Genomic DNA, 27,066 nt, shown 5'->3' with positions numbered 1-27,066 from the left:
GAACTCCCCAGGGGAGCCTTTACGCAGCCCCACATGCAACTGGACCCTCCTTGTTCACTGTTTACGAGCAACCCTAAATATACCCCTAGCCACCATGGCAGAAGACTGAAAAATCGGGCTCCAGAAAATGCGTTTCAAGCCCCATTCACCCATCCAGAAGTGCCCCCAAAGGAAGGCTTTGGGTACAACTGAACACCCCAGGGGAGCCTTTATGCAGCCCCACATACAACTGGACCCTCCGGGTTCACTCTTTCACCGCAAGCCTAAATATAGCCCTCGGCGCAATGGGAGAAGACTGAAAAAGCGGGCCCCAGAAAACGCATTGCGATTCCCCTTAGACCATCCAAAGGTGCCCCCAAAGGAAGGCTTTAGGTACAACTGGACTCCCCAGGGGAGCCTTTATGCAGGCCCATACGCAACTGGACCCCCTGTGTTCGCTGTTTACAAGCAACCCTAAATATAACACTAGCCAGCATGGCAGAAAACTGAAAACTCGGGCCACAGTAAAAGCGTTTCTAGCCCCATTCACCCATCCAGAAGTGCCCCCAAAGGAAGGCTTTGGGTACAACTGAACTCCCCAGGGGAGCCTTTATGGAGCCCCACATGCAACTGGACCCTCCGGGTTCACTCTTTCACAGCAACCCTAAATATAACCCTGGCCCGCCCTGCAGTCGACTGAAAACTCAGGCCCCAGAAATTGAGTTAAAAGCCTAATTCGCCCATCCAAAAGTGCCCCCAGAGGAAGGCTTTGGGTACAACTGAACTCCCCAGGGGAGCCTTAACGCAGCCCCACATGCAACTGGACCCTCCGTATTCGCTCTTTCACAGCAACCCTAAATATAACTCTGGCCCGCCTGGCTTTCGACTGAAAACTTGGGCCCCAGAATATGTGTTAAAAGCCTAATTCGCCCATCCAAAAGTGCCCCCAGAGGAAGGCTTTGGGTACAACTGAACTCCCCATGGGAGCCTTTACGCAGCCCCACATGTAACTGGACCCTCCTTGTTCACTGTTTACGAGCAACCCTAAATATACCCCTAGCCACCATGGGAGAAGACTGAAAACTCGGGCTCCAGAAAATGAGTTTCAAGCCCCATTCACCCATCCAGAATTGCCCCGAAAGGAAGGCTTTGGGTACAACTGAACTCTCCAGGGGAGCCTTTACGCAGCCCCACATGCAACTGGACCCTCCGGGTTCACTCTTTCACCGCAAGCCTAAATATAGCCCTAGCACGCCTGGCAGTCGACTGAAAGCTCGGGCCACAGAAAATGTGTTACGAGCCCCGTTCGCCCATCCAAAAGTGCCCCCAGAGGAAGGCTTTGGGTACAACTGAACTCCCCATGGGAGCCTTTACGCAGCCCCACATGTAACTGGACCCTCCTTGTTCACTGTTTACGAGCAACCCTAAATATACCCCTAGCCACCATGGCAGAAGACTGAAAATTCGGGCTCCAGAAAATGCGTTTCAAGCCCCATTCACCCATCCAGAAGTGCCCCCAAAGGAAGGCTTTGGGTACAACTGAACTCCCCAGGGGAGCCTTTATGCAGCCCCACATGCAACTGGACCCTCCGGGTTCACTCTTTCACCGCAAGCCTAACTATAGCCCTCGGCGCAATGGGAGAAGACTGAAAAAGCGGGCCTCAGAAAACGCATTGCGATTCCCCTTGGACCATCCAAAAGTGCTCCCAAAGGAAGGCTTTGGGTACAACTGGACTCCCCAGGGGAGCTAAACGCAGCCCCACATGCAACTGGACCCTCCGTATTCACTCTTTCACAGCAACCCTAAATATAGCCCTGGCCTGCCTGGCAGTCGACTGAAAACTCGGGCGCCAGAAAATTCATTAAAAGCCTAATTCGCCCATCCAAAAGTGCCCCCAGAGGAAGGCTTTGGGTACAACTGAACTCCCCAGGGGAGCCTTTACGCAGCCCCACATGCAACTGGACCCTCCGTGTTCGCTCTTTACAGCAACCCTAAATATAACCCTAGCCAGAATGGCAGAAGACTGAAAACTCGGGCCACAGAAAAAGCGTTTCAAGCCCCTTTCGCACATCCAGAAGTGCCCCCAAAGGAATGCTTTGGGTACAAGTGAATTCCCCAGGGGAGCCTTAACGCAGCCCCACATGCAACTGGACCCTCCGTATTCGCTCTTTCACAGCAACCCTAAATATAGCCCTGGCCCGCCTGGCAGTCGACTGAAATCTTGGGCCCCAGAAAATGTGGTAAAAGCCTAATTCGCCCATCCAAAAGTGCCCCCAGAGGAAGGCTTTGGGTAAAAGTGAACTCCCCAGGGGAGCCTTTATGCAGCCCCACATGCAACTGGACCCTCCTTGTTCACTGTTTACGAGCAACCCTAAATATACCCGTAGCCACCATGGCAGAAGACTGAAAATTCGGGCTCCAGAAAATGCGTTTCAAGCCCCATTCACCCCTCCAGAATTGCCCCGAAAGGAAGGCTTTGGGTACAAGTGAACTCCCCAGGGGAGCCTTTATGCAGCCCCACATACAACTGGACCCTCCGGGTTCACTCTTTCACCGCAATCCTAAATATATATCCCTCGGCGCAATGGGAGAAGACTGAAAAATCGGGCCTCAGAAAACGCATTGCGATTCCCCTTGGACCATCCAAAAGTGCCCCCAAAGGAAGGCTTTGGGTACAACTAGACTCCCCACGGGAGCCTTAACGCAGCCCCACATGCAACTGGACCCTCCGAGTTCGCTCTTTCACAGCAACCCTAAATATAGCCCTGGCCCGCCTGGCAGTCGACTGAAAACTTGGGCCCCAGAAAATGCATTAAAAGCCTAATTCGCCCATCCAAAAGTGCCCCAAAGGAAGGCTTTGGGTACAACTGAACTCCCCAGGGGAGCTTTTATGCAGCCCCACATGCAACTGGACCCTCCTTGTTCACTATTTACGAGCAACCCTAAATATACCCATAGCCACCATGGCAGAAGACTGAAAGCTCGGGCCACAGAAAATGTGTTACGAGCCCCATTCGCCCATTCAAAAGTGCCCCCAAAGGAAGGCTTTGCATACAAGTGAACTCCCCAGGGGAGCCTTTACGCAGCCCCACATGCAACTGGACCATCCGTGTTCGCTCTTTACAGCAACCCTTAATATAACACTAGCCAGCATGGCAGAAGACTTAAAACTCGGGCCATAGAAAAAGCGTTTCAAGCCGCTTTCGCCCATCAAGAAATGCCCCCAAAGGAAGGCTTTGGGTACAACTGAACTTCCCAGGGGAGCCTTTATGCAGCCCCACATGCAACTGGATTTTCCGTATTCGCTCTTTCACAGCAACCCTAAATATAGCCCTGGCCCGCCTGGCAGTCGACTGAAAAATCGGGCCCCAGAAAACGTGCTACAAGCCCCATTCGACCACCCAAAAGTGCCCCCAAAGGAAGGCTTTGGGTACAACTGAACTCCCCAGGGGAGCCTTTATGCAGGCCCATACGCAACTGGACCCCCCGTGTTCGCTGTTTACAAGCAACCCTAAATATAACACTAGCCAGCATGGCAGAAAACTGAAAACTCGGGCCACAGAAAAAGCGTTTCAAGCCCCATTCACCCATGCAGAAGTGCCCCCAAAGGAAGGCTTTGGGTACAAGTGAACTCCCCAGGGGAGCCTTTATGCAGCCCCACATGCAACTGGACCCTCCGGGTTCACTCTTTCACAGAAACCCTAAATATAGCCCTGGCCCGCCTGGCAGTCGACTGAAAACTCGGGCCCCAGAAAATGCGTTTCAAGCCTAATTCGCCCATCCAAAAGTGCCCCCAAAGGAAGGCTTTGGGTACAAGTGAGCTCCCCAGGGGAGCCTTAACGCAGCCCCACATGCAACTGGACCCTCCGTATTCGCTCTTTCACTGTAACCCTAAATATAGCCCTGGCCCGCCTGGCAGTCGACTGATAACTCGGGCCCCAGAAAATGTGTTAAAAGCCTAATTCGTCCATCCAAAAGTGCCCCCAGAGGAAGGCTTTGGGTACAAGTTAACTCCCCAGGGGAGCCTTTATGCAGCCCCACATGCAGCTGGACCCTCCTTGTTCACTGTTTATGAGCAACCCTAAATATACCCCTAGCCACCATGGCAAAAAACTGAAAACTCGGGCTCCAGAAAATGCGATTCAAGCCCCATTCACCCATCCAGAAGTGCCCCCAAAGGAAGGCTTTGGGTACAAGTGAACTCCCCAGGGGAGCCTTTACGCAGCCCCACATGCAACTGGACCCTCCTTGTTCACTGTTTACGAGCAACTCTAAATATACCCCTAGCAACCACGGCAGAAGACTGAAAACTCGGGCCACAGAAAAAGCGTTTCAAGCCCCATTCACCCATCCAGAAGTGCCCCCAAAGGAAGGATTTGGGTACAAGTGAACTCCCCAGGGGAGCCTTTATGCAGCCCCACATGCAACTGGACCCTTCGTATTCGCTCTTTCAGAGCAACCCTAAATATAGCCCTAGCACGCCTGGCAGTCGACTGAAAGCTCGGGCCACAGAAAATGTGTTACGAGCCCCATTCGCCCATCCAAAAGTGCCCCCAAAGGAAGGCTTTGGGTACATCTGAACTCCCCAGGGGAGCCTTTACGCAGCCCCACATGCAACTGGACCCTCCGTGTTCGCTCTTTATAGCAACCCTAAATATAACCCTAGCCAGCATGGCAGAAGACTGAAAACTCGGGCCACAGAAAAAGCGTTTCAAGCCCCTTTCGCCCATCCAGAAGTGCCCCCAAAGGAAGGCTATGGGTACAATGAACTCCCCAGGGGAGCCTTAACGCAGCCCCACATGCAACTGGACCCTCCGTATTCGCTCTTTCACAGCAACCCTAAATATAGCCCTGGCCCGCCTGGCAGTCGACTGAAAACTCGGGCCCCAGAAAATGCGTTAAAAGCCTAATTCGCCCATCCAAAAGTGCCCCCAGAGGAAGGCTTTGGGTACAAGTGAACTCCCCAGGGGAGCCTTTATGCAGCACAAGCATGCAACTGGACCCTCCTTGTTCACTGTTTACGAGCAACCCTAAATATAAGCCTAGCCACCATGGCAGAAGACTGAAAACTCGGGCTCCAGAAAATGCGTTTCAAGCCCCATTCACCCATCCAGAAGTGCCCCCAAAGGAAGGCTTTGGGTACAATGAACTCCCCAGGGGAGCCTTTACGCAGCCCCACATGCAACTGGACCCTCCGTGTTCGCTCTTTACAGCAACCCTAAATATAACCCTAGCCAGCATGGCAGAAGACTGAAAACTCGGGCCACAGAAAAAGCGTTTCAAGCCCCTTTCGCCCATCCAGAAGAGCCCCCAAAGGAAGGCTTTGGGTACAAGTGAACTCCCCAGGGGAGCCTTTATGCAGGCCCATACGCAACTGGACCCCCCGTGTTCGCTGTTTAGAAGCAACCCTAAATATAACACTAGCCAGCATGGCAGAAGACTGAAAACTCGGGCCACAGAAAAACCGTTTCAAGCCCCTTTCGCCCATCCAGAAGTGCCCCCAAAGGAAGTCTTTGGGTACAACTGGACTCCCCAGGGGAGCCTTTATGCAGCCCCACATGCAACTGGACCCTCCGGGTTCACTCTTTCACCGCAAGCCTAAATATAGCCCTAGCACGCCTGGCAGTCGACTAAAAGTTCGAGCCACAGAAAATGTGTTACGAGCCCCATTAGCCCATCCAAAAGTGCCCCCAAAGGTAGGCTTTGGGTACATCTGAACTCCCCAGGGGAGCCTTTACGCAGCCCCACATGCAACTGGACCCTTCGTGTTCGCTCTTTACAGCAACCCTAAATATAACCCTAGCCAGCATGGCAGAAGACTGAAAACTCGGGCCACAGAAAAAGAATTTCAAGCCCCTTTCGCCCATCCAGAAGTAACCCCAAAGGAAGGCTTTGGGTACAACTGAACTCCCCAGGGGAGCCTTTATGCAGCCCCACATGCAACTGGACCCTCCTTGTTCACTGTTTACGAGCAACCCTAAATATACCCCTAGCCAGCATGGCAGAAGACTGAAAAGTCGGGCTCCAGAAAATGCATTTCAAGCCCCTTTCACCCATCCAGAAGTGCCCCCAAAGGAAGGCTTTGGGTACAACTGATCTCCCCAGGGGAGCCTTAACGCAGCCCCACATGCAACTGGACCCTCTGGGTTCACTCTTTCACCGCAAGCCTAAATATATCCCTCGGCGCAATGGGAGAAGTCTGAAAAATCGGGCCTCAGAAAACGCATTGCAATTCCCCTTGGACCATCCAAAAGTGCCACCAAAGGAAGGCTTTGGGTACAACTGGACTCCCCAGGGGAGCCTTAACGCAGCCCCACATGCAACTGGACCCTCCGTATTCGCTCTTTCACAGCAACCCTAAATATAGCCCTGGCCCGCCTGGCAGTCGACTGAAAACTCGGGCCCCAGAAAATGCATTAAAAGCCTAATTCGCCCATCCAAAAGTGCCCACAGAGAAAGGCTTTGGGTACAACTGAACTCCCCAGGGGAGACTTAACGCAGCCCCACATGCAACTGGACCCTCCTTGTTCACTGTTTACGAGCAATCCTAAATATACCCCTAGCCACCATGGCAGAAGACTGAAAACTCGGGCTCCAGAAAATGCGTTTCACGCCCCATTCACCCATACAGAAGTGCCCCCAAACGAAGGCTTTGGGTACAGCTGAACTCCCCAGGGGAGCCTTTATGCAGCCCCACATGCAACTGGATCCTCCTTGTTCGCTGTTTACGAGCAACCCTAAGTATACCCCTAGCCACCATGGCAGAAGACTGAAAACTCGGGCTCCAGAAAATGCGTTTCAAGCCCCATTCACCCATCCAGAAGTGCCCCCAAAGGAAGGCTTTGGGTACAAGTGAACTCCCCAGGGGAGCCTTTATGCAGCCCCACATGCAACTGGACCCTCCGGGTTCACTCTTTTATTGCAAGCCTAAATATAGCCCTCGGCGCAATGGGAGAAGTCTGAAAAAGCGGGCCTCAGAAAACGCATTGCGATCCCCCTTGGACCATCGCAAAGTGCCCCCAGAGGAAGGCTTTGGGTAGAACTGAACTCCCCAAGGGAGCCTTTATGCAGCCCCACATGCAACTGGACCCTCCGGGTTCACTCTTTCACCGCAAGCCTAAATATAGCCCTAGCACGCCTGGCAGTCTACTGAAAGCTCGGGCCACAGAAAAAGAGTTTCAAGCCCCTTTCGCCCATCCAAAGTGCCCCCAAAGGAAGGCTTTGGGTACAGCTGAACTCCCCAGGGGAGCCTTTATGGAGCCCCACATGCAACTGGACCCTCCGTGTTCGCTCTTTACAGCAACACTAAATATAACCCTAGCCAGCATGGCAGAAGACTGAAAACTCGGGCCACAGAAAAAGAGTTTCAAGCCCCTTTCGCCCATCCAAAAGTGCCCCCAAAGGAAGGCTTTGGGTACAACTGAACTCCCCAGGGGAGCCTTTATGCAGGCCCATATGCAACTGGACCCTCCGTGTTCGCTGTTTACAAGCAACCCTAAATATAACCCTAGCCAGCATGGCAGAAAACTGAAAACTCGGGCCACAGAAAAAGCGTTTCAAGCCCCATTCACCCATCCAGAAGTGTCCCCATAGGAAGGCTTTTGGTACAAGTGAACTCCCCAGGGGAGCATTTATGCAGCCCCACATGCAACTGGACCCTCCGGGTTCACTCTTTCACAGCAACCCTAAATATAGCCCTGGCCCGCCTGGCAGTCGACTGAAAACTCGGGCCCCAGAAAATGCATTAAAAGCCTAATTCGCCCATCCAAAAGTGCCCCCAGAGGAAGGCTTTGGGTACAAGTGAACTCCCCAGGGGAGCCTTTACGCAGCCCCACATGCAACTGGACCCTCCTTGTTCACTGTTTACGAACAACCCTAAATATACCCCTAGCCACCATGGCAGAAGACTGAAAACTCGGGCCACAGAAAAAGCGTTTCAAGCCCCATTCACCCATCCAGAAGTGCCCCCAAAGGAAGGCTTTGGGTAAAAGTGAACTCCCCAGGGGAGCCTTTATGCAGCCCCACATGCAACTGGACCCTCCTTGATCACTGTTTACGAGCAACCCTAAATATACTCCAGCCATCATGGCAGAAGACTGAAAATTCGGGCTCCAGGAAATGCGTTTCAAGCCCCATTCACCCATCCAGAAGTGCCCTGAAAGGAAGGCTTTGGGTACAACTGAACTCCCCAGGGGAGCCTTTATGCAGCCCCACATGCAACTGGACCCTCCGGGTTCACTCTTTCACAGCAACCCTAAATATAACCCTCGGCGCAATGGGAGAAGACTGAAAAAGCGGGCATCAGAAAACGCATTGCGATTCCCCTTGGACCATCCAAAAGTGCACCCAAAGGAAGGCTTTGGGTACAACTGGACTCCCCAGGGGAGCCTTTATGCAGCCCCACATGCAACTGGACCCTCCGTATTCGCTCTTTCACATCAACCCTAAATATAGCCCTGGCCCGCCTGGCAGTAGACTGAAAACTCGGGCCCCAGAAAATGCATTAAAAGCCTAATTCGCCCATCCAAAAGTGCCCCCAGAGGAAGGCTTTGTGTACAAGTGAACTCCCCAGGGGAGCCTTTACGCAGCCCCACATGCAACTGGACCCTCTTTGTTCACTGTTTACGAGCAACCCTAAATATAACCCTAGCCAGCATGGCAGAAGACTGAAAACTCAGGCCACAGAAAAAGCGTTTCAAGCCCCTTTCGCCCATCCAGAAGTGCCCCGAAAGGAAGTCTTTGGGTACAACTGAACTCCCCAGGGGAGCGTTTATGCAGCCCCACATGCAACTGGACCCTCCGGGTTCACTCTTTTACTTCAACCCTAAATATAGGCCTCGGCGCAATGGGAGAAACTGAAAAAGGGCCTCAGAAAACGCATTGCGATTCCCCTTGGACCATCCAAAAGTGCTCACAAAGCAAGGCTTTGGGTACAACTGGACTCCCCAGGGGAGCCTTAACGCAGCCCCACATGCAACTGGACCCTCCGTATTCGCTCTTTCACAGCAACCCTAAATATAACCCTGTCCCGCATGGCAGACGACTGAAAAATCGGGCCCCAGAAAACGTGCTACAAGCCCCATTCGACCATCCAGAAGTGCCCCCAAACGAAGGCTTTGGGTACAACTGAACTCCCCAGGGGAGACTTTATGCAGGCCCATACGCAACTGGACCCCCCGTGTTCGCTGTTTACAAGCAACCCTAAATATAACCCTAGCTAGCATGGCAGAAAACTGAAAACTCAGGCCACAGAAAAAGCGTTTCAAGCCCCATTCACCCATCCAGAAGTGCCCCCAAAGGAAGGCTTTGGGTACAACTGAACTCCCCAGGGGAGCCTTTATGCAGCCCCACATGCAACTGGACCCTCCGGGTTCACTCTTTCACAGCAACCGTAAATATAGCCCTGGCCCGCCTGGCAGTTGACTGAAAACTCGGGCCCTAGAAAATGCGTTTCAAGCCCCTTTCGCCCATCCAAAAGTGCCCCCAGAGGAAGGCTTTGGGTACAAGTGAACTCCCCAGGGGAGCCTTAACGCAGCCCCACATGCAACTGGACCCTCCGTATTCGCTCTTTCACAGCAACCCTAAATATAGCCCTGGCCCCCTTGGCAGTCGACTGAAAACTTGGGCCCCAGAAAATGTGTTAAAAGCCTAATTCGCCCATCCAAAAGTGCACCCAGAGGAAGGCTTTGGGTACAAGGGAACTCCCCAGGGGAGCCTTTACGCAGCCCCACATGCAACTGGACCCTCCGGGTTCACTGTTTACGAGCAACCCTAAATATAACACTAGCCAGCATGGCATAAGACTGAAAATTCGGGCTCCAGAAAATGCGTTTCAAGCCCCATTCACCCATCCAGAAGTGCCCCCAAAGGAAGGCTTTGGGTACAACTGAACTCCCCAGGGGAGCCTTTATGCAGCCCCACAGACAACTGGACCCTCCGGGTTCACTCTTTCACTGCAAGCCTAAATATAGCCCTAGCACGCCTGGCAGTCGACTGAAAGCTCGGGCCACAGAAAATGTGTTACGAGCCCCGTTCGCCCATCCAAAAGTGCCCCCAAAGGAAGGCTTTGGGTACAACTGAACTCCCCAGGGGAGCCTTTACGCAGCCCCACATGCAACTGGACCCTCCTTGTTCACTGTTTACGAGCAACCCTAAATATATCCCTAGCCAGCATGGCAGAAGACTGAAAAGTCGGGCTCCAGAAAATGCGTTTCAAGCCCCATTCACCCATATAGAAGTGCCCCCAAAGGAAGGCTTTGGGTACAACTGAACTCCCCAGGGGAGCCTTTACGCAGCCCCACATGCAACTGGACCCTCCGGGTTCACTCTTTCTCCGCAAGCCTAAATATATCCCTCGGTTCAATGGGAGAAGACTGAAAAAGCAGGCCCCAGAAAACGCATTGCGATTCACCTTGGACCATCCAAAGGTGCCCCCAAAGGAAGGCTTTGGGTACAACTGGACTCCCCAGGGGAGCCTTTATGCAGGCCCATATGCAACTGGACCCCCCGTGTTCGCTGTTTACAAGCAACCCTAAATATAACACTAGCCAGCATGGCAGAAAACTGAAAACTCGGGCCACAGAAAAATCGTTTCAAGCCCCATTCACCCATCCAGAAGTGCCCCCAAAGGAAGGCTTTGGGTACAAGTGAACTCCCCAGGGGAGCCTTTATGCAGCCCCACATGCAACTGGACCCTCCGGGTTCACTCTTTCACGGCAACCCTAAATATAACCCTTGCCCGCCTGGCAGTCGACTGAAAACTCGGGCTCGAGAAAATGAGTTAAAAGCCTAATTCTCCCATCCAAAAGTGCCCCCAGAGGAAGGCTTTGGTTACAACTGAACTCCGCAGAGGAGCCTTTACGCAGCCCCACATGCAACTGGACCCTCCTTGTTCACTGTTTACGAGCAACCCTAAATATACCCCTAGCCACCATGGCAGAAGACTGAAAACTCGGGCTCCAGAAAATGCATTTCAAGCCCCATTCACCCATCCAGAAGTGCCCCCAAAGGAAGGCTTTGGGTACAAGTGAACTCTCCAGGGGAGCCTTTATGCAGCCCCACATGCAACTGGACCCTCCGGGTTCACTCTTTCACCGCAAGCCTAAATATAGACCTCGGCGCAATGGGAGAAGACTGAAAAAGCGGGCCTCAGAAAACGCATTGCGATTCCCCTTGGACCATCCAAAAGTGCTCCCAAAGGAAGGCTTTGGGTACAACTGGACTCCCCAGGGGACCCTTAACGCAGCCCCACATGCAACTGGACCCTCCGTATTCGCTCTTTCACAGCAACCCTAAATATAACCCTGGCGCGCATGGCAGACTACTGAAAAATCGGGCCCCAGAAAACGTGCTACAAGCCCCATTCGACCATCCAAAAGTGCCCCCAAACGAAGGCTTTGGGTACAAGTGAACTCCCCAGGGGAGCCTTTATGCAGCCCCACATGCAACTGGACCCTCCGGGTTCACTCTTTCACAGCAACCCTAAATATATCCCTGGCCCGCCTGGCAGTCGACTGAAAACTCGGGCCCCAGAAAATTCATTAAAAGCCTATTTCGCCCATCCAAAAGTGCCCCCAGAGGAAGGCTTTGGGTACAACTGAACTCCCCTGGGAAGCCTTTACGCAGCCCCACATGCAACTGGACCCTCCGTGTTCGCTCTTTACAGCAACCCTAAATATAACCCTAGCCAGCATGGCAGAAGACTGAAAACTCGGGCCACAGAAAAAGCGTTTCAAGCCCCTTTCGCACATCCAGAAGTGCCCCCAACGGAATGCTTTGGGTACAAGTGAACTCCCCAGGGGAGCCTTTATGTAGCCCCACATGCAACTGGACCCTCCGTATTCGCTCTTTCACAGCAACCCTAAATATAGCCCTGGCCCGCCTGGCAGTCGACTGAAAACTCGGGCCCCAGAAAATTCGTTTCAAGCCCCTTTCGCCCATCAAGAAGTGCGCCCAAAGGAAGGCTTTGGGTACAAGTGAACTCCCCAGGGGAGCCTTAACGCAGCCCCACATGCAACTGGACCCTCCGTGTTCGCTCTTTCACAGCAACCCTAAATATAGCCCTGGCCCGCCTGGCAGTCGACTGAAATCTTGGGCCCCAGAAAATGTGGTAAAAGCCTAATTCGCCCATCCAAAAGTGCCCCCAGAGGAAGGCTTTGGGTACAAGTGAACTCCCCAGGGGAGCCTTTATGCAGCCCCACATGCAACTGGACCCTCCGGGTTCACTCTTTCACCGCAATCCTAAATATATATCCCTCGGCGCAATGGGAGAAGACTGAAAAATCGGGCCTCAGAAAACGCATTGCGATTCCCCTTGGACCATCCAAAAGTGCCCCCAAAGGAAGGCTTTGGGTACAACTGGACTCCCCAGGGGAGCCTTAACGCAGCCCCACATGCAACTGGACCCTCCGGGTTCGCTCTTTCACAGCAACCCTAAATATAGCCCTGGCCCGCCTGGCAGTCGACTGAAAACTTGGGCCCCAGAAAATGCATTAAATGCCTAATTCGCCCATCCAAAATGCCCCCAGAGGAAGGCTTTGGGTACAACTGAACTCCCCAGGGGAGCTTTTATGCAGCCCCACATGCAACTGGACCCTCCTTGTTCACTATTTACGAGCAACCCTAATATATACCCCTAGCCACCATGGCAGAAGACTGAAAGCTCGGGCCACAGAAAATGTGTTACGAGCCCCATTCGCCCATTCAAAAGTGCCCCCAAAGGAAGGCTTTGCATACAAGTGAACTCCCCAGGGGAGCCTTTACGCAGCCCCACATGCAACTGGACCATCCGTGTTCGCTCTTTACAGCAACCCTTAATATAACACTAGCCAGCATGGCAGAAGACTGAAAACTCGGGCCACAGAAAAAGCGTTTCAAGCCCCTTTCGCCCATCAAGAAGTGCCCCCAAAGGAAGGCTTTGGGTACAAGTGAACACCCCAGGGGAGCCTTTATGCAGCCCCACATGCAACTGGATTCTCCGTATTCGCTCTTTCACTGCAACCCTAAATATAACCCTGGCCCGCATGTTAGACGACTGAAAAATCGGGCCCCAGAAAAGGTGCTACAAGCCCCATTCGACCACCCAAAAGTGCCCCCAAAGGAAGGCTTTGGGTACAACTGAACTCCCCAGGGGAGCCTTTATGCAGGCCCATACGCAACTGGACCCCCCGTGTTCGCTGTTTACAAGCAACCCTAAATATAACACTAGCCAGCATGGCAGAAAACTGAAAACTCGGGCCACAGAAAAAGCGTTTCAAGCCCCATTCACCCATGCAGAAGTGCCCCCAAAGGAAGGCTTTGGGTACAAGTGAACTCCCCAGGGGAGCCTTTACGCAGCCCCACATGCAACTGGACCCTCCTTGTTCACTGTTTACGAGCAACTCTAATATACCCCTAGCAACCATGGCAGAAGACTGAAAACTCGGGCTCCAGAAAATGCGTTTCAAGCCCCATTCACCCATCCAGAAGTGCCCCCAAAGGAAGGCTTTGGGTACAAGTGAACTCCCCAGGGGAGCCTTTATGCAGCCCCACATGCAACTGGACCCTCCGGGTTCACTCTTTCACCGCAAGCCTAAATATAGCCCTAGCACGCCTGGCAGTCGACTGAAAGCTCGGGCCACAGAAAATGTGTTACGAGCCCCGTTCGCCCATCCAAAAGTGCCCCCAAACGAAGGCTTTGGGTACAAGTGAACTCCCCAGGGGAGCCTTTATGCAGCCCCACATGCAACTGGACCCTCCGGGTTCACTCTTTCACAGCAACCCTAAATATAGCCCTGGCCCGCCTGGCAGTCGACTGAAAACTCGGGCCCCAGAAAATGCGTTAAAAGCCTAATTCGCCCATCCAAAAGTGCCCCCAGAGGAAGGCTTTGGGTACAACTGAACTCCCCAGGGGAGCCTTAACGCAGCCCCACATGCAACTGGACCCTCCGTATTCGCTCTTTCACAGCAACCCTAAATATAGACCTGGCCCGCCTGGCAGTCGACTGAAAACTCGGTCCACAGAAAATGCATTAAATGCCTAATTCGCCCATCCAAATGTGCCCCCAGAGGAAGGCTTTGGGTACAACTGAACTCCCCAGGGGAGCCTTTACGCAGCCCCACATGCAACTGGACCCTCCTTGTTCACTGTTTACGAGCAACCCTAAATATACCCCTAGCCACCATGGCAGAAGACTGAAAAATCGGGCTCCAGAAAATGCGTTTCAAGCCCCATTCACCCATCCAGAAGTGCCCCCACAGGAAGGCTTTGGGTACAACTGAACACCCCAGGGGAGCCTTTATGCAGTCCCACATACAACTGGACCCTCCGGGTTCACTCTTTCACCGCAAGCGTAAATATAGCCCTCGGCGCAATGGGAGAAGACTGAAAAAGCGGGCCCCAGAAAACGCATTGCGATTCCCCTTAGACCATCCAAAGGTGCCCCCAAAGGAAGGCTTTAGGTACAACTGGACTCCCCAGGGGAGCCTTTATGCAGGCCCATACGCAACTGGACCCCCTGTGTTCGCTGTTTACAAGCAACCCTAAATATAACACTAGCCAGCATGGCAGAAAAAAGAAAACTCTGGCCACAATAAAAGCGTTTCTAGCCCCATTCACCCATCCAGAAGTGCCCCCAAAGGAAGGCTTTGGGTACAACTGAACTCCCCAGGGGAGCCTTTATGGAGCCCCACATGCAACTGGACCCTCCGGGTTCACTCTTTCACAGCAACCCTAAATATAACCCTGGCCCGCCCTGCAGTCGACTGAAAACTCGGGCCCCAGAAATTGAGTTAAAAGCCTAATTCGCCCATCCAAAAGTGCCCCCAGAGGAAGGCTTTGGGTACAACTGAACTCCCCAGGGGAGCCTTAACGCAGCCCCACATGCAACTGGACCCTCCGTATTCGCTCTTTCACAGCAACCCTAAATACAACTCTGGCCCGCCTGGCTTTCGACTGAAAACTTGGGCCCCAGAAAATGTGTTAAAAGCCTAATTCGCCCATCCAAATGTGCCCCCAGAGGAAGGCTTTGGGTACAAGTGAACTCTCCAGGGGAGCCTTTACGCAGCCCCACATGCAACTGGACCCTCCTTGTTCACTGTTTACGAGCAACCCTAAATATACCCCTAGCCACCATGGCAGAAGACTGAAAACTCGGGCTCCAGAAAATGAGTTTCAAGCCCCATTCACCCATCCAGAATTGCCCCGAAAGGAAGGCTTTGGGTACAACTGAACTCTCCAGGGGAGCCTTTATGTAGCCCCACATGCAACTGGACCCTCCGGGTTCACTCTTTCACCGCAAGCCTAAATATAGCCCTAGCACGCCTGGCAGTCGACTGAAAGCTCGGGCCACAGAAAATGTGTTACGAGACCCGTTCGCCCATCCAAAAGTGCCCCCAGAGGAAGGCTTTGGGTACAACTGAACTCCCCATGGGAGCCTTTACGCAGCCCCACATGTAAGTGGACCCTCCTTGTTCACTGTTTACGAGCAACCCTAAATATACCCCTAGCCACCATGGCAGAAGACTGAAAATTCGGGCTCCAGAAAATGCGTTTCAAGCCCCATTCACCCATCCAGAAGTGCCCCGAAAGGAAGGCTTTGGGTACAACTGAACTCCCCAGGGGAGCCTTTATGCAGCCCCACATGCAACTGGACCCTCCGGGTTCACTCTTTCACCGCAAGCCTAACTATAGCCCTCGGCGCAATGGGAGAAGACTGAAAAAGCGGGCCTCAGAAAACGCATTGCGATTCCCCTTGGACCATCCAAAAGTGCTCCCAAAGGAAGGCTTTGGGTACAACTGGACTCCCCAGGGGAGCCTTTACGCAGCCCCACATGCAACTGGACCCTCCGTATTCGCTCTTTCACAGCAACCCTAAATATAGCCCTGGCCTGCCTGGCAGTCGACTGAAAACTCGGGCGCCAGAAAATTCATTAAAAGCCTAATTCGCCCCTCCAAAAGTGCCCCCAGAGGAAGGCTTTGGGTACAACTGAACTCCCCAGGGGAGCCTTTACGCAGCCCCACATGCAACTGGACCCTCCGTGTTCGCTCTTTACAGCAACCCTAAATATAACCCTAGCCAGCATGGCAGAAGACTGAAAACTCGGGCCACAGAAAAAGCGTTTCAAGCCCCATTCGCACATCCAGAAGTGCCCCCAAAGGAATGCTTTGGGTACAACTGAACTCCCCAGGGGAGCCTTTATGTAGCCCCACATGCAACTGGACCCTCCGTATTCGCTCTTTCACAGCAACCCTAAATATAGCCCTGGCCCGCCTGGCAGTCGACTGAAAACTCGGTCCCCAGAAAATGCGTTTCAAGCCCCTTTCGCCCATCAAGAAGTGCGCCCAAAGGAAGGCTTTGGGTACAAGTGAACTCCCCAGGGGAGCCTTAACGCAGCCCCACATGCAACTGGACCCTCCGTATTCGCTCTTTCACAGCAACCCTAAATATAGCCCTGGCCCGCCTGGCAGTCGACTGAAATCTTGGGCCCCAGAAAATGTGGTAAAAGCCTAATTCGCCCATCCAAAAGTGCCCCCAGAGGAAGGCTTTGGGTAAAACTGAACTCCCCAGGGGAGCCTTTATGCAGCCCCACATGCAACTGGACCCTCCTTGTTCACTGTTTACGAGCAACCCTAAATATACCCGTAGCCACCATGGCAGAAGACTGAAAATTCGGGCTCCAGAAAATGCGTTTCAAGCCCCATTCACCCATCCAGAATTGCCCCGAAAGGAAGGCTTTGGGTACAAGTGAACTCCCCAGGGGAGCCTTTATGCAGCCCCACATGCAACTGGACCCTCCGGGTTCACTCTTTCACCGCAATCCTAAATATATATCCCTCGGCGCAATGGGAGAAGACTGAAAAATCGGGCCTCAGAAAACGCATTGCGATTCCCCTTGGACCATCCAAAAGTGCCCCCAAAGGAAGGCTTTGGGTACAACTGGACTCCCCACGGGAGCCTTAACGCAGCCCCACATGCAACTGGACCCTCCGAGTTCGCTCTTTCACAGCAACCCTAAATATAGCCCTGGCCCGCCTGGCAGTCGACTGAAAACTTGGGCCCCAGAAAATGCATTAAAAGCCTAATTCGCCCATCCAAAAGTGCCCCAAAGGAAGGCTTTGGGTACAACTGAACTCCCCAGGGGAGCTTTTATGCAGCCCCACATGCAACTGGACCCTCCTTGTTCACTATTTACGAGCAACCCTAAATATACCCCTAGCCACCATGGCAGAAGACTGAAAGCTCGGGCCACAGAAAATGTGTTACGAGCCCCATTCGCCCATTCAAAAGTGCCCCCAAAGGAAGGCTTTGCATACAAGTGAACTCCCCAGGGGAGCCTTTACGCAGCCCCACATGCAACTGGACCATCCGTGTTCGCTCTTTACAGCAACCCTTAATATAACACTAGCCAGCATGGCAGAAGACTGAAAACTCGGGCCACAGAAAAAGCGTTTCAAGCCCCTTTCGCCCATCAAGAAGTGCCCCCAAAGGAAGGCTTTGGGTACAAGTGAACTCCCCAGGGGAGCCTTTATGCAGCCCCACATGCAACTGGATTCTCCGTATTCGCTCTTTCACAGCAACCCTAAATATAATCCTGGCCCGCATGGTAGACGACTGAAAAATCAGGCCCCAGAAAACGTGCTACAAGCCCCATTCGACCACCCAAAAGTGCCCCCAAAGGAAGGCTTTGGGTACAACTGAACTCCCCAGGGGAGCCTTTATGCAGGCCCATACGCAACTGGACCCCCCGTGTTCGCTGTTTACAAGCAACCCTAAATATAACACTAGCCAGCATGGCAGAAAACTGAAAACTCGGGCCACAGAAAAAGCGTTTCAAGCCCCATTCACCCATGCAGAAGTGCCCCCAAAGGAAGGCTTTGGGTACAAGTGAACTCCCCAGGGGAGCCTTTATGCAGCCCCACATGCAACTGGACCCTCCGTATTCGCTCTTTCACAGCAACCCTAAATATAGCCCTCGCACGCCTGGCAGTCGACTGAAAGCTCGGGCCACAGAAAATGTGTTACGAGCCCCATTCGCCCATCCAAAAGTGCCCCCAGAGGAAGGCTTTGGGTACATCTGAACTCCCCAGGGGAGCCTTTACGCAGCCCCACATGCAACTGGACCCTCCGTGTTCGCTCTTTACAGCAACCCTAAATATAACCCTAGCCAGCATGGCAGAAGACTGAAAACTCGGGCCACAGAAAAAGCGTTTCAAGCCCCTTTCGCCCATCCAGAAGTGCCCCCAAAGGAAGGCTATGGGTACAAGTGAACTCCCCAGGGGAGCCTTAACGCAGCCCCACATGCAACTGGACCCTCCGTATTCGCTCTTTCACAGCAACCCTAAATATAGCCCTGGCCCGCCTGGCAGTCGACTGAAAACTCGGGCCCCAGAAAATGCGTTAAAAGCCTAATTCGCCCATCCAAAAGTGCCCCCAGAGGAAGGCTTTGGGTACAAGTGAACTCCCCAGGGGAGCCTTTATGCAGCCCCACATGCAGCTGGACCCTCCTTGTTCACTGTTTACGAGCAACCCTAAATATAAGCCTAGCCACCATGGCAGAAGACTGAAAACTCGGGCTCCAGAAAATGCGTTTCAAGCCCCATTCACCCATCCAGAAGTGCCCCCAAAAAAAGGCTTTGGGTACAATGAACTCCCCAGGGGAGCCTTTACGCAGCCCCACATGCAACTGGACCCTCCGTGTTCGCTCTTTACAGCAACCCTAAATATAACCCTAGCCAGCATGGCAGAAGACTGAAAACTCGGGCCACAGAAAAAGCGTTTCAAGCCCCTTTCGCCCATCCAGAAGAGCCCCCAAAGGAAGGCTTTGGGTACAAGTGAACTCCCCAGGGGAGCCTTTATGCAGGCCCATACGCAACTGGACCCCCCGTGTTCGCTGTTTAGAAGCAACCCTAAATATAACACTAGCCAGCATGGCAGAAGACTGAAAACTCGGGCCACAGAAAAACCGTTTCAAGCCCCTTTCGCCCATCCAGAAGTGCCCCCAAAGGAAGTCTTTGGGTACAACTGGACTCCCCAGGGGAGCCTTTATGCAGCCCCACATGCAACTGGACCCTCCGGGTTCACTCTTTCACCGCAAGCCTAAATATAGCCCTAGCACGCCTGGCAGTCGACTAAAAGTTCGAGCCACAGAATATGTGTTACGAGCCCCATTAGCCCATCCAAAAGTGCCCCCAAAGGTAGGCTTTGGGTACATCTGAACTCCCCAGGGGAGCCTTTACGCAGCCCCACATGCAACTGGACCCTTCGTGTTCGCTCTTTACAGCAACCCTGAATATAACCCTAGCCAGCATGGCAGAAGACTGAAAACTCGGGCCACAGAAAAAGAATTTCAAGCCCCTTTCGCCCATCCAGAAGTAACCCCAAAGGAAGGCTTTGGGTACAAGTGAACTCCCCAGGGGAGCCTTTATGCAGCCCCACATGCAACTGGACCCTCCGGGTTCACTCTTTCACCGCAATCCTAAATATATATCCCTCGGCGCAATGGGAGAAGACTGAAAAATCGGGCCTCAGAAAACGCATTGCGATTCCCCTTGGACCATCCAAAAGTGCCCCCAAAGGAAGGCTTTGGGTACAACTGGACTCCCCACGGGAGCCTTAACGCAGCCCCACATGCAACTGGACCCTCCGAGTTCGCTCTTTCACAGCAACCCTAAATATAGCCCTGGCCCGCCTGGCAGTCGACTGAAAACTTGGGCCCCAGAAAATGCATTAAAAGCCTAATTCGCCCATCCAAAAGTGCCCCAAAGGAAGGCTTTGGGTACAACTGAACTCCCCAGGGGAGCTTTTATGCAGCCCCACATGCAACTGGACCCTCCTTGTTCACTATTTACGAGCAACCCTAAATATACCCCTAGCCACCATGGCAGAAGACTGAAAGCTCGGGCCACAGAAAATGTGTTACGAGCCCCATTCGCCCATTCAAAAGTGCCCCCAAAGGAAGGCTTTGCATACAAGTGAACTCCCCAGGGGAGCCTTTACGCAGCCCCACATGCAACTGGACCATCCGTGTTCGCTCTTTACAGCAACCCTTAATATAACACTAGCCAGCATGGCAGAAGACTGAAAACTCGGGCCACAGAAAAAGCGTTTCAAGCCCCTTTCGCCCATCAAGAAGTGCCCCCAAAGGAAGGCTTTGGGTACAAGTGAACTCCCCAGGGGAGCCTTTATGCAGCCCCACATGCAACTGGATTCTCCGTATTCGCTCTTTCACAGCAACCCTAAATATAATCCTGGCCCGCATGGTAGACGACTGAAAAATCAGGCCCCAGAAAACGTGCTACAAGCCCCATTCGACCACCCAAAAGTGCCCCCAAAGGAAGGCTTTGGGTACAACTGAACTCCCCAGGGGAGCCTTTATGCAGGCCCATACGCAACTGGACCCCCCGTGTTCGCTGTTTACAAGCAACCCTAAATATAACACTAGCCAGCATGGCAGAAAACTGAAAACTCGGGCCACAGAAAAAGCGTTTCAAGCCCCATTCACCCATGCAGAAGTGCCCCCAAAGGAAGGCTTTGGGTACAAGTGAACTCCCCAGGGGAGCCTTTATGCAGCCCCACATGCAACTGGACCCTCCGTATTCGCTCTTTCACAGCAACCCTAAATATAGCCCTCGCACGCCTGGCAGTCGACTGAAAGCTCGGGCCACAGAAAATGTGTTACGAGCCCCATTCGCCCATCCAAAAGTGCCCCCAGAGGAAGGCTTTGGGTACATCTGAACTCCCCAGGGGAGCCTTTACGCAGCCCCACATGCAACTGGACCCTCCGTGTTCGCTCTTTACAGCAACCCTAAATATAACCCTAGCCAGCATGGCAGAAGACTGAAAACTCGGGCCACAGAAAAAGCGTTTCAAGCCCCTTTCGCCCATCCAGAAGTGCCCCCAAAGGAAGGCTATGGGTACAAGTGAACTCCCCAGGGGAGCCTTAACGCAGCCCCACATGCAACTGGACCCTCCGTATTCGCTCTTTCACAGCAACCCTAAATATAGCCCTGGCCCGCCTGGCAGTCGACTGAAAACTCGGGCCCCAGAAAATGCGTTAAAAGCCTAATTCGCCCATCCAAAAGTGCCCCCAGAGGAAGGCTTTGGGTACAAGTGAACTCCCCAGGGGAGCCTTTATGCAGCCCCACATGCAGCTGGACCCTCCTTGTTCACTGTTTACGAGCAACCCTAAATATAAGCCTAGCCACCATGGCAGAAGACTGAAAACTCGGGCTCCAGAAAATGCGTTTCAAGCCCCATTCACCCATCCAGAAGTGCCCCCAAAAAAAGGCTTTGGGTACAATGAACTCCCCAGGGGAGCCTTTACGCAGCCCCACATGCAACTGGACCCTCCGTGTTCGCTCTTTACAGCAACCCTAAATATAACCCTAGCCAGCATGGCAGAAGACTGAAAACTCGGGCCACAGAAAAAGCGTTTCAAGCCCCTTTCGCCCATCCAGAAGAGCCCCCAAAGGAAGGCTTTGGGTACAAGTGAACTCCCCAGGGGAGCCTTTATGCAGGCCCATACGCAACTGGACCCCCCGTGTTCGCTGTTTAGAAGCAACCCTAAATATAACACTAGCCAGCATGGCAGAAGACTGAAAACTCGGGCCACAGAAAAACCGTTTCAAGCCCCTTTCGCCCATCCAGAAGTGCCCCCAAAGGAAGTCTTTGGGTACAACTGGACTCCCCAGGGGAGCCTTTATGCAGCCCCACATGCAACTGGACCCTCCGGGTTCACTCTTTCACCGCAAGCCTAAATATAGCCCTAGCACGCCTGGCAGTCGACTAAAAGTTCGAGCCACAGAATATGTGTTACGAGCCCCATTAGCCCATCCAAAAGTGCCCCCAAAGGTAGGCTTTGGGTACATCTGAACTCCCCAGGGGAGCCTTTACGCAGCCCCACATGCAACTGGACCCTTCGTGTTCGCTCTTTACAGCAACCCTGAATATAACCCTAGCCAGCATGGCAGAAGACTGAAAACTCGGGCCACAGAAAAAGAATTTCAAGCCCCTTTCGCCCATCCAGAAGTAACCCCAAAGGAAGGCTTTGGGTACAAGTGAACTCCCCAGGGGAGCCTTTATGCAGCCCCACATGCAACTGGACCCTCCTTGTTCACTGTTTACGAGCAACCCTAAATATACCCCTAGCCAGCATGGCAGAAGACTGAAAAGTCGGGCTCCAGAAAATGTATTTCAAGCCCCATTCACCCATCCAGAAGTGCCCCCAAAGGAAGGCTTTGGGTACAACTGAACTCCCCAGGGGAGCCTTTATGGAGCCCCACATGCAACTGGACCCTCCGGGTTCACTCTTTCACAGCAACCCTAAATATAACCCTGGCCCGCCCTGCAGTCGACTGAAAACTCGGGCCCCAGAAATTGAGTTAAAAGCCTAATTCGCCCATCCAAAAGTGCCCCCAGAGGAAGGCTTTGGGTACAACTGAACTCCCCAGGGGAGCCTTAACGCAGCCCCACATGCAACTGGACCCTCCGTATTCGCTCTTTCACAGCAACCCTAAATACAACTCTGGCCCGCCTGGCTTTCGACTGAAAACTTGGGCCCCAGAAAATGTGTTAAAAGCCTAATTCGCCCATCCAAATGTGCCCCCAGAGGAAGGCTTTGGGTACAAGTGAACTCTCCAGGGGAGCCTTTACGCAGCCCCACATGCAACTGGACCCTCCTTGTTCCCTGTTTACGAGCAACCCTAAATATACCCCTAGCCACCATGGCAGAAGACTGAAAACTCGGGCTCCAGAAAATGAGTTTCAAGCCCCATTCACCCATCCAGAATTGCCCCGAAAGGAAGGCTTTGGGTACAACTGAACTCTCCAGGGGAGCCTTTATGTAGCCCCACATGCAACTGGACCCTCCGGGTTCACTCTTTCACCGCAAGCCTAAATATAGCCCTAGCACGCCTGGCAGTCGACTGAAAGCTCGGGCCACAGAAAATGTGTTACGAGACCCGTTCGCCCATCCAAAAGTGCCCCCAGAGGAAGGCTTTGGGTACAACTGAACTCCCCATGGGAGCCTTTACGCAGCCCCACATGTAAGTGGACCCTCCTTGTTCACTGTTTACGAGCAACCCTAAATATACCCCTAGCCACCATGGCAGAAGACTGAAAATTCGGGCTCCAGAAAATGCGTTTCAAGCCCCATTCACCCATCCAGAAGTGCCCCGAAAGGAAGGCTTTGGGTACAACTGAACTTCCCAGGGGAGCCTTTATGCAGCCCCACATGCAACTGGACCCTCCGGGTTCACTCTTTCACCGCAAGCCTAACTATAGCCCTCGGCGCAATGGGAGAAGACTGAAAAAGCGGGCCTCAGAAAACGCATTGCGATTCCCCTTGGACCATCCAAAAGTGCTCCCAAAGGAAGGCTTTGGGTACAACTGGACTCCCCAGGGGAGCCTTTACGCAGCCCCACATGCAACTGGACCCTCCGTATTCGCTCTTTCACAGCAACCCTAAATATAGCCCTGGCCTGCCTGGCAGTCGACTGAAAACTCGGGCGCCAGAAAATTCATTAAAAGCCTAATTCGCCCCTCCAAAAGTGCCCCCAGAGGAAGGCTTTGGGTACAACTGAACTCCCCAGGGGAGCCTTTACGCAGCCCCACATGCAACTGGACCCTCCGTGTTCGCTCTTTACAGCAACCCTAAATATAACCCTAGCAAGCATGGCAGAAGACTGAAAACTCGGGCCACAGAAAAAGCGTTTCAAGCCACTTTCGCACATCCAGAAGTGCCCCCAAAGGAATGCTTTGGGTACAACTGAACTCCCCAGGGGAGCCTTTATGTAGCCCCACATGCAACTGGACCCTCCGTATTCGCTCTTTCACAGCAACCCTAAATATAGCCCTGGCCCGCCTGGCAGTCGACTGAAAACTCGGTCCCCAGAAAATGCGTTTCAAGCCCCTTTCGCCCATCAAGAAGTGCGCCCAAAGGAAGGCTTTGGGTACAAGTGAACTCCCCAGGGGAGCCTTAACGCAGCCCCACATGCAACTGGACCCTCCGTATTCGCTCTTTCACAGCAACCCTAAATATAGCCCTGGCCCGCCTGGCAGTCGACTGAAATCTTGGGCCCCAGAAAATGTGGTAAAAGCCTAATTCGCCCATCCAAAAGTGCCCCCAGAGGAAGGCTTTGGGTAAAACTGAACTCCCCAGGGGAGCCTTTATGCAGCCCCACATGCAACTGGACCCTCCTTGTTCACTGTTTACGAGCAACCCTAAATATACCCGTAGCCACCATGGCAGAAGACTGAAAATTCGGGCTCCAGAAAATGCGTTTCAAGCCCCATTCACCCATCCAGAATTGCCCCGAAAGGAAGGCTTTGGGTACAAGTGAACTCCCCAGGGGAGCCTTTATGCAGCCCCACATGCAACTGGACCCTCCGGGTTCACTCTTTCACCGCAATCCTAAATATATATCCCTCGGCGCAATGGGAGAAGACTGAAAAATCGGGCCTCAGAAAACGCATTGCGATTCCCCTTGGACCATCCAAAAGTGCCCCCAAAGGAAGGCTTTGGGTACAACTGGACTCCCCACGGGAGCCTTAACGCAGCCCCACATGCAACTGGACCCTCCGAGTTCGCTCTTTCACAGCAACCCTAAATATAGCCCTGGCCCGCCTGGCAGTCGACTGAAAACTTGGGCCCCAGAAAATGCATTAAAAGCCTAATTCGCCCATCCAAAAGTGCCCCAAAGGAAGGCTTTGGGTACAACTGAACTCCCCAGGGGAGCTTTTATGCAGCCCCACATGCAACTGGACCCTCCGTGTTCGCTCTTTACAGCAACCCTAAATATAACCCTAGCCAGCATGGCAGAAGACTGAAAACTCGGGCCACAGAAAAAGCGTTTCAAGCCCCTTTCGCCCATCCAGAAGTGCCCCCAAAGGAAGGCTATGGGTACAAGTGTACTCCCCAGGGGAGCCTTAACGCAGCCCCACATGCAACTGGACCCTCCGTATTCGCTCTTTCACAGCAACCCTAAATATAGCCCTGGCCCGCCTGGCAGTCGACTGAAAACTCGGGCCCCAGAAAATGCGTTAAAAGCCTAATTCGCCCATCCAAAAGTGCCCCCAGAGGAAGGCTTTGGGTACAAGTGAACTCCCCAGGGGAGCCTTTATGCAGCCCCACATGCAGCTGGACCCTCCTTGTTCACTGTTTACGAGCAACCCTAAATATAAGCCTAGCCACCATGGCAGAAGACTGAAAACTCGGGCTCCAGAAAATGCGTTTCAAGCCCCATTCACCCATCCAGAAGTGCCCCCAAAAAAAGGCTTTGGGTACAATGAACTCCCCAGGGGAGCCTTTACGCAGCCCCACATGCAACTGGACCCTCCGTGTTCGCTCTTTACAGCAACCCTAAATATAACCCTAGCCAGCATGGCAGAAGACTGAAAACTCGGGCCACAGAAAAAGCGTTTCAAGCCGCTTTCGCCCATCCAGAAGAGCCCCCAAAGGAAGGCTTTGGGTACAAGTGAACTCCCCAGGGGAGCCTTTATGCAGGCCCATACGCAACTGGACCCCCCGTGTTCGCTGTTTAGAAGCAACCCTAAATATAACACTAGCCAGCATGGCAGAAGACTGAAAACTCGGGCCACAGAAAAACCGTTTCAAGCCCCTTTCGCCCATCCAGAAGTGCCCCCAAAGGAAGTCTTTGGGTACAACTGGACTCCCCAGGGGAGCCTTTATGCAGCCCCACATGCAACTGGACCCTCCGGGTTCACTCTTTCACCGCAAGCCTAAATATAGCCCTAGCACGCCTGGCAGTCGACTAAAAGTTCGAGCCACAGAATATGTGTTACGAGCCCCATTAGCCCATCCAAAAGTGCCCCCAAAGGTAGGCTTTGGGTACATCTGAACTCCCCAGGGGAGCCTTTACGCAGCCCCACATGCAACTGGACCCTTCGTGTTCGCTCTTTACAGCAACCCTGAATATAACCCTAGCCAGCATGGCAGAAAACTGAAAACTCGGGCCACAGAAAAAGAATTTCAAGCCCCTTTCGCCCATCCAGAAGTAACCCCAAAGGAAGGCTTTGGGTACAAGTGAACTCCCCAGGGGAGCCTTTATGCAGCCCCACATGCAACTGGACCCTCCTTGTTCACTGTTTACGAGCAACCCTAAATATACCCCTAGCCAGCATGGCAGAAGACTGAAAAGTCGGGCTCCAGAAAATGCATTTCAAGCCCCATTCACCCATCCAGAAGTGCCCCCAAAGGAAGGCTTTGGGTACAACTGATCTCCCCAGGGGAGCCTTAACGCAGCCCCACATGCAACTGGACCCTCTGGGTTCACTCTTTCACCGCAAGCCTAAATATATCCCTCGGCGCAATGGGAGAAGTCTGAAAAATCGGGCCTCAGAAAACGCATTGCAATTCCCCTTGGACCATCCAAAAGTGCCCCCAAAGGAAGGCTTTGGGTACAACTGGACTCCCCAGGGGAGCCTTAACGCAGCCCCACATGCAACTGGACCCTCCGTATTCGCTCTTTCACAGCAACCCTAAATATATCCGTGGCCCGCCTGGCAGTCGACTGAAAACTCGGGCCCCAGAAAATGCATTAAAAGCCTAATTCGCCCATCCAAAAGTGCCCACAGAGAAAGGCTTTGGGTAAAACTGAACTCCCCAGGGGAGACTTAACGCAGCCCCACATGCAACTGGACCCTCCTTGTTCACTGTTTACGAGCAACCCTAAATATACCCCTAGCCACCATGGCAGAAGACTGAAAACTCGGGCTCCAGAAAATGCGTTTCACGCCCCATTCACCCATACAGAAGTGCCCCCAAACAAAGGCTTTGGGTACAGCTGAACTCCCCAGGGGAGCCTTTATGCAGCCCCACATGCAACTGGATCCTCCTTGTTCGCTGTTTACGAGCAACCCTAAATATACCCCTAGCCACCATGGCAGAAGACTGAAAACTCGGGCTCCAGAAAATGCGTTTCAAGCCCCATTCACCCATCCAGAAGTGCCCCCAAAGGAAGGCTTTGGGTACAACTGAACTCCCCAGGGGAGCCTTTATGCAGCCCCACATGCAACTGGACCCTCCGGGTTCACTCTTTTACTGCAAGCCTAAATATAGCCCTCGGCGCAATGGGAGAAGTCTGAAAA

Source organism: Anas platyrhynchos, chromosome 8 (assembly GCF_047663525.1).
Source record: "Anas platyrhynchos isolate ZD024472 breed Pekin duck chromosome 8, IASCAAS_PekinDuck_T2T, whole genome shotgun sequence".
Lineage (NCBI taxonomy): Eukaryota > Metazoa > Chordata > Aves > Anseriformes > Anatidae > Anas > Anas platyrhynchos.
This window is presented reverse-complemented; position numbering follows the sequence as displayed.